The sequence below is a fragment of the Thalia democratica genome, unplaced genomic scaffold (genome assembly GCF_965202585.1).
Source record: "Thalia democratica unplaced genomic scaffold, ktThaDemo2.hap1.1 HAP1_SCAFFOLD_983, whole genome shotgun sequence".
Classification (NCBI taxonomy): Eukaryota; Metazoa; Chordata; class Thaliacea; order Salpida; family Salpidae; genus Thalia; species Thalia democratica.
In genome coordinates this window covers 25,001-35,000 of record NW_028139918.1, presented here as the reverse complement: position 1 = coordinate 35,000, position 10,000 = coordinate 25,001, and the positions used below count along the sequence as shown (strand labels likewise).

Here is a 10,000-nt window from a genome sequence, read left to right as displayed (position 1 = left end):
GTTGCTACCTCACCCGAGGCCAGCAGGCTGCTCACGCTTCAGCTGTGAAATCGCCAGACCAGCTGTCTTTGACGACACGCTCCTTAATTAAGAAACGAGTCGCAGGCACTTTCAAACTAATGAAAGGATCGGTGTGTTAAAGACCCTGAGACGGACGTGGCCCCAGGATTACCCGAGGCCGCAATACGCGTTCAGAATATCGATGCTCAATGTGTCCTGCAATTCACATTACTTCTCGGAGCTAGCTCCGTCCTTCATCGACGCTCGAGCCGAGTGATCCACCGCTAAGAGATCTCTCGTGTTAATCAATCTCAATGCAACCAAAAAATCGTGTTCAAAAAGAAGCGGCCGCGCCAGCACTTGCGTGCTGAATTATTACTCCCGCTGTCAGAAAGCAACGCGACCGAACTATAACAGTTACAGGGCTCGGTCCCTTCGAAGAAGAGACGTCGCTTGAAATCAAATTTCGATTCGTTAATGATCCTTCCGCAGGTTCACCTACGGAAACCTTGTTACGACTTTTACTTCCTCTAAATGATCAAGTTCGATCGTCTTTTCGAACACCGGCGAGTGCGTTGCCGCACGTACCAGGCTCAATCGGAGGACCTCACTAAACCATTCAATCGGTAGTAGCGACGGGCGGTGTGTACAAAGGGCAGGGACGTAATCAACGCAAGCTAATGACTCGCGCTTACTGGGAATTCCTCGTTCAAGGGAAACAATTGCAAGTCCCTATCCCTAGCACGACCGGGGTTCAACGGATTACCCGGACCTTTCGGCCTAGGGAACACACGATGATCCGGTCAGTGTAGCGCGCGTGCGGCCCCGAACATCTAAGGGCATCACAGACCTGTTATTGCTCAATCTCGTGTGGCTAAACGCCACTAGTCCCTCTAAGAAGTTGTCTCCGACCCAATGGGTCGAGCAGCTATTTAGCAAGTAAGAGTCTCGTTCGTTATCGGAATTAACCAGACAAATCGCTCCACCAACTAAGAACGGCCATGCACCACCACCCACAGAATCAAGAAAGAGCTCTCAATCTGTCAATCCTCGCTGTGTCCGGGCCGGGTGAGATTTCCCGTGTTGAGTCAAATTAAGCCGCAGGCTCCACTCCTGGTGGTGCCCTTCCGTCAATTCCTTTAAGTTTCAGCTTTGCAACCATACTTCCCCCGGAACCCAAAGACTTTGGTTTCCCGGAAGCTGCCGGACAGTTCTTAAGTTCGACACTGCCCGATCGCTAGTCGGCATCGTTTAAGGTCAGAACTAGGACGGTATCTGATCGTCTTCGAACCTCTGACTTTCGCTCTTGATTAAAGAAAACATTCTTGGCAAATGCTTTCGCAGTCGTTCGTCTTGCGCCGATCCAAGAATTTCACCTCTAACGGCACAGTACGGATGCCCCCGTCCGTTCCTATTAATCATTACCTCGTGCTCCGAAAACCAACAAAATAGAACCGAGGTCCTATTCCATTATTCCATGCAACATTATACAAGCGTAAAGCCTGCTTTGAACACTCTAATTTTTTCAAGGTAAACTTGCCGGACCACCGCAACACTCAGTTAAGAGCACCGCGAAGGCACCGACCAACAAGAACAACAAGGCCAGTGCTAGCCTTTCGACCGACCAACCTCGCCGTCCCTATATCCAACTACGAGCTTTTCAACCGCAACAACTTAAATATACACTTTTGGAGCTGGAATTACCGCGGCTGCTGGCACCAGACTTGCCCTCCAATGGATACTCGTTAAAAAGTTTAAAGTGTACTCATTCCAATTGCAGGACCTCGTACGAGGTCTGCATTGTTATTTTTCGTCACTACCTCCCCGAGCCGGGAATGGGTAATTTGCGCGCCTGCTGCCTTCCTTGGATGTGGTAGCCGTTTCTCAGGCTCCCTCTCCGGAATCGAACCCTGATTCTCCGTCACCCGTTACAACCTCGGTAGGCCGATACCGTACCGACGATAGTTGATAGGGCAGTTGCTTTAATGAGATGTCGCCAGCACTAGGCCGTGCGATCCGCAAGCTTATCCAGAGTCACCATTGTAACGACCCGAAAGCCGGTTAGTTTTGGTCTGATAAATGCGCGCCTCACGTCAGTTCGGCGCTTTACGCATGTATTAGCTCTAGAATTGCCACAGTTATCCATGTAAAAGCGTACAATCAAATGAACCATAACTGATTTAATGAGCCATTCGCAGTTTCACTGTACGTGAGCTCGTACTTACACTTGCATGGCTTAATCTTTGAGACAAGCATATGACTACTGGCAGGATCAACCAGATAACTATCCGAGGGCGTTTAAACCCGTTGCTCGACTGAGCGTTTTTACTGTATAAATACAGACCTTTTCTATCACTCGGCTTAAAAGCCTTGCGAACGTTACTGAAAGTCGGCGCCGGCCTTTTGCTGTTTAAAGCGCCAGCCCGCGTCGACTGCAGCATGCAGCTATACAACTGACTGTTCTTTCTCCCGACCAACCGTTTGCCTTCTGCCGGTTAACTCGTCAGCAGCAACACGCCATCTGTCTGCTGCAGTTACCCGCCTCGAGCCGTGCCTGCCTGCGTCGGCTACTCGTCTCGACGACTTCGCAAAGCTATAAGCCTACCGCCGCTGGACGCTTGTAGTTTTTCATACGCTGCTCCAATGCGTTTACATAGCACGTTCGCCGCCGCTGCAATAGCCGCGCCTCGGGTGCTAAACAGTAATGCTTTAAGCCCGCTTTCTCGTCAAGTCGACCGAACGCACAAACACGTCTCTCTCACTAGTGTAAAGTAATGCATACGTGTATGATGCTCAAATGTTGCTGTTGAACTTTTTTTGCCGATTTTTTCCGATTTTTTTCAATTTCTTTGTTTCTTTTCGATTATTTTAATGTTTTAAGCTTATTTATGCTACGTTTAAATGTTTTAATACTTTTTTATACTTTATTTAATATGTTTAAAAGAAATAAATAAAAAAAAATATGTATAAACTACTTTTTTTAATGTTTTAAATATATATATATTTATTATAAATAAACTTTATTTGTATTATTTTTTATTTAAGCGTACTTTTTAAATCTTTATATTTGTTTTATCGTTTTAAGCACATTGCGATAAATATAATAAACAAAAAATTGAATAAAAATAATAATAATAAAAAAAAAAAAAAAAAAAACATAAGCTTATTTTATATTTTTATTTTATTTTTATTTAAACTTACTTTTCAAACCTTAATACTCGTTTTATTTTTTTAAGCAGATTGCGATAAATATAATAAACAAACAATTAAATGAAAATAAAATAAAAAAATCAAACATAAGCTTATTTTATATGTTACATTTTATCTTTATTTAAACTTACTTTTTAAACCTTTATAGTTGTTTTATTTTTTAAGCACATCGCGATAGATATAATAAACAAACAATGAAATAAAAATAATAATAATAATAATAATAATAATAATAAAAAATCATAAGCTTATTTTGTATGTTTCATTTTATTTTATTTAAAACTTACAATTTAAACCTTTGTATTTGTTCTATTCTTTTAAGCACATCGCGATAAATATAATAAGCAAACAATTTAATAAAAGTAAAATAAAAAAATCAAACATAAGCTTATTTTATATGTTTCATTTTATCTTTATTTAAACTTACTTTTTAAACCTTTATAGTTGTTTTATTTTTTAAGCACATCGCGATAGATATAATAAACAAACAATGAAATAAAAATAATAATAATAATAATAATAATAATAAAAAATCATAAGCTTATTTTGTATGTTTCATTTTATTTTTATTTAAACTTACTTTTTTAACCTTTATAGTTGTTTTATTTTTTAAGCACATGGCGATAGATATAATAAACAAACAATAAAATAAAAATAATAATAATAATAATAATAATAATAAAAAATCATAAGCTTATTTTGTATGTTTCATTTTATTTTTATTTAAACTTACTTTTTTAACCTTTATAGTTGTTTTATTTTTTAAGCACATGGCGATAAATATAATAAGCAAACAATTAAATAAAAATAATAACAAATAAATAAAACAATACGGCTAAACTATAAAAAGAAAACTAAATAACTGATAAATACTTGTAAAACATTATTTGAAAAATGTATTTTGAAACACAACACGATTGATTTATAAATAATAATATATTTTTAATTTGTGTAGTTCATTTAAAGTAGTCTCCCTTTTTGCTTCTGGTTTTATTAGAGTTATATATAACAATAAATGGTGTAGTTTATTTAAAGTAGTCTCCCTTTTTGCTTCTGGTTTAATTAAAATTATATAACACATACTATAGTAAGTTAAATAAACTATAGTAACTTTATAAAACTACTTTACAAAATACATTTGTATAATTTAATAACTTTAAAATAACTATCAAGAATAAAATAGAATAGCTTTAAGTTTAGTATACAATTGGTATGTAAATTGTGTAGTTTATTGAAAGTAGTCTCCTTATTTGCTTCTGGTTTTACTTGAGTTACATAACGTTAAATAAACATACTTAATAAACGTAACCATCAATACTGTCATTTTAATAAAACTAAGTACAAATACATTGAATTAACATAGAACTTTAAAAAGCCTTCGCTAGTATCTGTTGGTAACAGTAAATAACCTATTATGACTCACAATACAGGAGTGCGAAATTTATTTTTCATTTGATTTTTCAGGTATTTATTTATTTGTGGAAATAAACTTTTTTATTACATTAGAAACTAATTGAATTTTTCCTATAACTATACCTATTATTATATTTAGTATGCTTAAAAGTAATAAAATGACACGTCGCGATTATATAATAAACAAACAATCAAACAAACAAAGAAAAAAAAAAAAAAAAAAACTATTTTTTTAAACTTATATTTCAACTATATGTCTTATTTTATTTTCATTTAAACTTACTTTAAACCTCTGTATTTGTTATATATATATTTCAACACAATACGATTAAACTATAAGACAAACAACAAAATAAAATAATCACATTAATAAATACACTAAGCAAATAGCTAGAATAAATATAAATAGTTCAATATATACAATATATTTCTTCCATTTTTAAGTTACTTGTTAAACATATTTATTTAAAAATGTTTCTTTAGAATATAAAACTAACAGTTCTACAAATAAAGAAATTAAAAAGCCAATACACATAACACTAACTTTTCATAAATTAGATATGCAAATATGAACAAAATAGTAACTAAATTCTAAAGCTTTTGTAAACTGTGAACTTATAAACTTATAATAATAATTGCATATTCACCATTCACAATAGCTTTTTATTTAGTACACAACTGGTCTGTAAATTGTGTAGTTTATTGAAAGTATAATCCCGTTTTGCTTCTGGTTTAAATAAAGTTATACAACACATACTAAAGTAAATTAAATAAAGTAATTCACTACTATCGTATTAAATAAAACCAATTTACAAAATACATTAATTTAAATTAAAGTGAACTTTGAACTTATAATAATAATTGCATATTCACTATTCAGAATTTCTTTAAATTTAGTACACAACTGGTCTGTAAATTGTGTTGGTTCTATTCAAGTACTCTCCTTGTTTGTTTTGTTTTAGTTGTATTTATTTTTAGATACTAGCACATTCAATACACATAATAAAGTAAACCAAATAAACTCTATTAATTTAAACTAAGTACAAATACATTAAGTTAATACAAAACTTTAAAAAGCTTTTGCTAGTATCTGTTGGTAACAGTAAATAACTTATTATGACTCACAATACAAAAGTGCAAAATTTATTTTCGTTTGATTTTTCAAGTAGCCACGCTTTTATTTGTTTTTGGACAAAAAGACTTTAAAGTTTTAGTATAAAAGACTAGTTGTATTAATTTTAACTCAGAAAATTGTACTCTACAAGATGGTGCCATTATTTTTTCGATATCTCAAACTGGTCAAACCACTTTTTTAGCGCTCTAATTGGTTTAAACAGCAAATAAGCAAACAGCAAATAACGTTATCTGATTGGCTAAGGTTTTTGTTTGCTAATAACTAGAATTTTCTTTTCTTTTAAGCGTTAAAGAAATGTAAATAAACGAGTAATAAGTATAAATAGGTCAGAAAGAAAAATAGTACAAAAAAGATGAATTCAAAAAGCAAAGGCCTACGGCACGTGGTATTCCCAAGCGGTCACCCATCTAAGTACTAACCACGCCCGACACTGCTTAACTTCCCAGATCGGACGAGATGGGGTGTACTCAGTGTGGTATGGTCGTAGGCGTTTGAAGGCGTTTACAAGCCTTTATAAACCCTTCGGTTTATTTAAAAAACCTATTTGCACTTGATTTACAATCAATTTGATATTTTAAAATTATTCCTTATAAAATTTTAACCTGAATTAACTTTTTTTTTGTTTTTTTAATCAACAGTTACTCCCAAACTGTACTAAAACTGTATTGTAACTGTACAAAAGTGTTTGTTTAAATAATTGTTATCTATAAATTACCTAAGACCAGGAAAAGTAGAAGTAAAGTTTATTGAATTATTAAATAAATAAAATAAAATCGTAAAATAAAATAATACAATATGTTTACAATTTGTCATTGATCTATCCATTTATGTTATTGCATTACAAATACAAACATTGCATACATTCAAGAGTATTATTCATCAATCTTTTCAATATAATAAGTTTTAAATTTATATTTATTTTTAAATAATTCCTGACATTTTAGATTACCTGAGATTTTTTTTTAATTAAATTAATTTTAGTAATTAAATACTTGACGTTCTATTTTGTTTAATTTGATAACTCAACCATGTTTATTTTTTTTACTAATTTAAAAGAACTATTAAACTAAAAGACATTACATACAGCTTCTAAAAGTTTTAAACACCTTAAAAAATATTATTATTTTAAAGATATATTAAAGAACTAAACAGATATTACTCCTAAAAAATCTTGTTAATAATATATAAAAAGTACTCAAAGTCAGACTCGGAAATATATATACTGTTGTATATCTTACTTGAAGTTCACTGTAATTGACACTGTATAACAAAATTATAAAAATCAACCTATTTATATAGCAAAATATTTCTTTATCTTTGTCGTGGCGCGGTGGGTCAGTGGTCTTATCAGCTGACTCATAAGCAGAAGGTTGTAAGATCGAATCCCGCTAGTCGTCACGAAACACCACTATCGTTCAATGTTCGGGCTTCAAATTCTTTGAGATTATACTGTACTATTTATCTATCTAACTAATCTATCTAACAAATGTTGTTCAATCTAGGTTGTGGGTACTTGGGTCGAGTAATGCCTTTGACTTACAATCTGTTGTGGATTGACAATATTCCTCTATCTATCATTAAACAAATCTATCTAATAAATGTTGTTCAATCTAGGTTGTGGGTACTTGGGTCGAGTAATGCCTTTGACCTACAATCTGTTGTTGATTGTCAACATTCCTCTATCTATCAATAATGATTATATTCAATAATAAATGTTGATTAATTCAGTTGTAAGAAAACCAGTGCGCTGGTTAGGTTGGGTAAGGCCTTCGACTTACAATCTTGGGGATTATCAACGTTCATCACAAGTACAGTAACGATCTCATTGAATTTCCAGTTGGAACATAGGATTGTAGTGGTGGCCTACTTTGTAGGTTTTTTGCCTAGTTTGTTTTTTGCCTAGTAGTGTTTGCCTAGTTTGACAAACTATAGTATATATATTGTATAACTTTACTTGTATTATTTTTTATTTAAATTACTACTTATTATTAAAGAATTAAATTTTTTTAGAAAAAAAAACTATGTATTTTAACTAATGCTTATATTATATGTTTTGTTTTATTTTTATTCAAACTTACTTTAAACCTCTGTATTTTTTATACAATACGATTAAACTATATAACAGAAAAATAATTAAATAATCAAACTATTGAATAAGCAGTTAATTAGTGTGTTTTTTTATGCTTCTTTCATTTTTAACTTACTTGTTAACCATATTTCTTTTATTAAAGTATAAAACTAACAGTTACTAAAATAAAATAATCATAAAGTCAATACACAAAACACTAACTTTTTATAATTTAAATATGCAAACATGAATATAGTTATGAATCTATTATTTATTCAAATAGAATTATTCAAAGCTTATAATTATAAAGCTTTTGTATAATGTTTCAATTACAGTGAACTTTAAGTAAGATAAGTTTTTTTTTTTGTAATAACTACAAAATTGGTATTTTAGTTTATTATTAGTAACTAAATACTTATATTTATTATATTTAAAAAAAAACATCTATACTAACTCTAATTTCAAAGCATATTAAATACAAATTTTACCAACTAAATATTTATTTTTATTTTAATTATTATAACTTTCAAACATAAGCTTGTATACCTTATATACCTATATACCTCATATAGTAGGCTTGACATAACATAACATTATTTAATTCTTTTTGTTTGAAATAAACTCATTTAGTTATTAGTAAATTACAACATAAATGTTTATAACAATATAACTAAGATTTAGCTTTTGAGTTAGTAAACTTTGATAGTTTTCTTTTAATAGTTTAATAATCTTTATTTAAGTTCAAGCAAAATTGCTATATATTTAATACACATACAAAAGTAAACTAAGTAAACGTAATTCAATAGTTTCTATTAAGTAAAAGTAATTACAAATACATTAAGTTAATACAAAACTTTAAAAAGCTTTTGCTAGTATCTGTTGGTAACAGTAAATAACTTATTATGACTCACAATACAAAAGTGCAAAATTTATTTTCGTTTGATTTTTCAAGTAGCCACGCTTTTATTTGTTTTTGGACAAAAAAACTTTTAAGTTTTAGTATAAAAGACTAATTGTATTAATTTTAACTCAGAAAATTGTACTCTACAAGATGGTGCCATTATTTTTTCGATATCTCAAACTGGTCAAACCACTTTTTTAGCGCTCTAATTGGTTTAAACAGCAAATAACGTTATCTGATTGGCTTACGTTTTTATTTGCTAATAACTAGAATTTACTTTTCTTTTAAGCGTTAAAGAAATGTAAATAAACGAGTAATAAGTATAAATAGGTCAGAAAGAAAAATAGTACAAAAAAGATGAATTCAAAAAGCAAAAGCCTACGGCACGTGGTATTCCCAAGCGGTCACCCATCTAAGTACTAACCACGCCCGACACTGCTTAACTTCCCAGATCGGACGAGATGGGGTGTGCTCAGTGTGGTATGGTCGTAGGCGTTTGAAAGCGTTTACAAGCCTTTATAAACCCTTCGGTTTGTTTAAAAAACCTATTTGCACTTGATTTACAATCAATTTGATATTTTAAAATTAATCCTTATAAAATTTTAACTTGATGTAAGTATTTTTTTTATTAAAACCTTTTTTTTTGGTGTTTTAATTACAATTACTCCCTGTAACTTTATTTAAGACTTTGTTTAAAAGATTGTTAACTATATTCTATATTAAATACTATGATTAGAAGTAAAGTTTATTAAGTGATTAAACTAAATAAAAAACAATGTTAAAATAAACATGTTGTGTTTAGTTTGTTTTACTATTTCTCATTGTTCTATTTATAGATGGTTTTGTTTTACTTCAAGAATATTTATAGTTAGTTTCTAAAGAATATCTCATACTACATCAGATTTTACGATTAACTTAATTTTAGGTAATAAAATATTTGACGTTTAATTTAATAACTCATCTATGTTTATGTTATAAAATAATAGTATCTAATACACATACATTATAATATAATAATATGTATAACTAGTTGTTTTACTTTAAAATGAATAATTAAGTGGAAGAATTAAAAGAACTCACATTTTTGAAGAGAGCGTGGAAAACCAGAATAGTCTTTTAAAACATTTATTAAATTATCGATAAATATAGAATACAATAGAATTAAACATATAAACGTAACTGTGGTTGCTTAGAAACTGAACAAGAAAATTTTTAATAAAAATATAAAATAGTTATTATATAGAATTAAAATAAAATAAAAGTAATATAAATT

General features: G+C 30.6%; 4 non-coding genes across 4 annotated transcripts; all 4 read right to left on the bottom strand.

Moving 5' to 3' along the window:
* Positions 1 to 140: 140 nt before the first annotated feature.
* Positions 141 to 293, bottom strand: LOC145847559 (5.8S ribosomal RNA). The gene has a single exon (XR_014371370.1). It is a non-coding gene; the product is annotated as a 5.8S ribosomal RNA (ribosomal RNA).
* A 182-nt stretch (positions 294 to 475) lies between these two features.
* On the bottom strand, positions 476 to 2,283 carry LOC145847569 (small subunit ribosomal RNA). Its single transcript, XR_014371379.1, has one exon. It is a non-coding gene; the product is annotated as a small subunit ribosomal RNA (ribosomal RNA).
* A 3,845-nt stretch (positions 2,284 to 6,128) lies between these two features.
* On the bottom strand, positions 6,129 to 6,247 carry LOC145847570 (5S ribosomal RNA). The gene has a single exon (XR_014371380.1). It is a non-coding gene; the product is annotated as a 5S ribosomal RNA (ribosomal RNA).
* Positions 6,248 to 9,102: 2,855 nt separating this feature from the next.
* On the bottom strand, positions 9,103 to 9,221 carry LOC145847575 (5S ribosomal RNA). The gene has a single exon (XR_014371385.1). It is a non-coding gene; the product is annotated as a 5S ribosomal RNA (ribosomal RNA).
* Positions 9,222 to 10,000: the final 779 nt, after the last annotated feature.